Source organism: Schistosoma mansoni, chromosome W (assembly GCF_000237925.1).
Source record: "Schistosoma mansoni strain Puerto Rico chromosome W, complete genome".
NCBI classification, from domain to species: Eukaryota; Metazoa; Platyhelminthes; class Trematoda; order Strigeidida; family Schistosomatidae; genus Schistosoma; species Schistosoma mansoni.
Genome location: NC_031502.1, coordinates 38120261 through 38123169, shown reverse-complemented (window position 1 = coordinate 38123169; position 2909 = coordinate 38120261).

Here is a 2909-nt window from a genome sequence, read left to right as displayed (position 1 = left end):
CTTACTCCTGGCCTATCTTATGAAGACGGATAGGAGGCGTGAAAACCGTAGCCCTTATGTTCTGGACGAACTAAGCTTGACCTTGCCTGCTAGATGCAAACTAAGATGGTAAACAAGTATAGTCAATAAAAATATCTATAAAGGTAAATTTTTGGGCAACAAACACTTCAAGCTCCTACGTATCAAAACCAACCTTTGACTTCATAATCCCAAATAAGTTGAGCACAGGGTAAACAGTCTAGCAAATTAATGGTGTGCTTGCGAAATTCAGTTTTCTACTCATTCGGGTATCACAAATATGTCAATTATTTAATAATTTATGCCGCTCTTTTACTTTTCACACGTCAACATACATTTGCCTGACTTCCTACTTCAGTCTTTCTCCACTTTATTCTCACTTGTTCCAATAAGTTAAACTTCGCAAAATACATCATTCAGTTTCCGTAATTTGCCTGTGATTTCTTCATTGGTAATGGCATAGCTCCAATAAGCACCTCAGCTAGTAGTGTCTGTCCTCATTAAAAAAGTCAACACTGGTTCCTCACGTTTACAGAGCCACCCACTTTAAGGATGCCGTCTCTCACCATAACCAAACAATTCTCTTAGAGTGTTCCTAATCACCCTTATACGATAGCTACCGGAAGTTTAAACCTAACAAGCTAGCGTCAGTAATCGCTCATTTGGAAGTTGGCATTTCATCTCTTGACCGGGTGGGCAGAAAGCCTTATGAAGTGAAAAGTATGACTTGATTAAGTGCATTCCAAAAATCAAGCGTTAAAATATTTGTGCACTGGAATTCAGAGAAAACAGCTACTGACATAATAAAAACAGCAACATTAGTGTACACGGAACATATAAGAAGTAAACAGCCCAAATGGTTCAGGACGGAATAGAAGCTTTCGCTTAAAAGGCTTCGGCATCTAGTAGCAGTAGATCACCATCACCTCCAGGTAGAAACCCAGGTATACTCGACGATAGAACAGGAAACAGAAAAATAATTAGATCATAGTGAGATACTATCTTAGGTCCTTAAGAATATATCAAGTTTTCTCTTAAAAGACTCCTGGGAAGTCTCTTGGACTAGCCCAGCCGACAGCGAATTCCGGCATTTGACCACTCTTAAAGAGGTGTGTCTACAGTCCGTTTTGCTGTGTTGAGTCTCCAGTTTCCGGGTGCTACCCCTAATGTTTACGTTGGGACTAAGCTCAAGTAGGTGTTCAAGAGAATTCTCGGAAATGTTTAGGATGTCATAGGTCATTAAAATGTCACCTCTAAGATTCCTGTACTCTAATGGGTAGAGGTTCAATGATTGGAGGTGCGCTTCATGAGACTTGATTGAGTCCTCCAACTGTATACGCTGTATACGTTCCGGTATGTCCTTACCCTTTTAGAGTGAGTGAGGAAATACTATATCCCCGTGCTCTAAATGGGGACGAATAAAACTGAAGATTATGTGGAAAGTCCTTCCTTTCAACTTACCGAAAGTGCGACTGAATGTTAACAGTGCAAGGTTGCTCGGAAAGTATTTTTGTCGCAGTCAGCGTAAGACCTCAAATCATAGGGTACCAACACTCCCAGCTCTTTCTCGACTTGTAATACCTCTAGAAAGGAGTTGCTCAAGTCTTATTTGTGGTTTGCAATATGTCTCAGATGGATTACTTTACACTTTAAAGTGGTAAATTTAAGTCCGTTGTCATCCGCCCAAATTTGAAATCGAGTCAGATACTCCTGAAGTGCCAGTTTATACTCTTGATTGCATCACTCTCTCAAGAGTTTCACACCGTCAGAGAAAAATATCAAACCTGATGATATCTGCTGTGGAAGATCGTCTGTATAAATCAAGAAAAGAAGAGGTCCTGGTACTGAACACTGAGGAACCTCACTAGGACATTCAACAGCTTGAAAGTGAAGTCAACCTTGATATTAAAATTTCGATTTTTTAGATATGAAGTGAACCAATCAATGAAAAGTGATCTGATTTTTAACCGTTTAAGCTTAATGATAAGACGAATATGATCGGCTATATCAAGAGATTTTAAGCAGACAATATACACGACGACAACCTTACCCTTGAGATTGTGGATGGCTGTCCATTTGTCCACCGTGGTCACCAGTCCGGTTATACAGGAGTAACTTTTCTGAAAAGTGCTGTTAGAGTAAAAATAAATTTATGGATAGTGGGTAGTCACGTCCTATATCAGAGACTCCATAGTTCTCAAAAGTATAGAGAGAACTGCTACAAGCCGTTTGCTTGAAGGTTTGCTGTGGCGACCTCCTTTAAAAATTGGAGTAATGTGAGTCGGCTTCCAACTTCCTGATACCGTGCCTCGGCTTATCGAATATGGGAACACCACACCAGACGTTTTCGTCAAAACTGAAGCCGCTTCCCTCAGTATAGCAGACTAAATCATATCTAAACCAGGAGAATTGTCCTTCTTTAGGTGCTGCAGTTTCCGATACACCAAGTCAGCCCTCAGATTCACTTCTGAGAGTTCATTTGAAATGCTGTTGAAGCTGTCGTCAATGTGATTTAAATTTAAGGGAAATAGCGTTTGGAAATACTGGTGTTCCAGAACCGTGTGGACACCGTCGTTGTTGTTGGTTGGGCCATTAAGAACTAACAACAGGGAAACTCAGGGTTTAGCTAGTCGAATAGAGGCTCCATGACGGATACTGATTTATCGATTAGATCTATCTGATACTAAAACCCGTCTTCTCTTATTACCTTTGTGTGGTGGTTTCTTGGTTGTTTGAGGTCTTTTTATGTCCTGTCATCCCTAGTTTATTTGCACTCCGCCCATTGGTGCCTTTTGTGGCGTAACAAACACAGAGTTCAAATCTTGGTGACTGTAGGTTGCTTGTAGATTTTGGAGACCATTTGTGTAACAAACTGTTCTTTAGCACCTAAG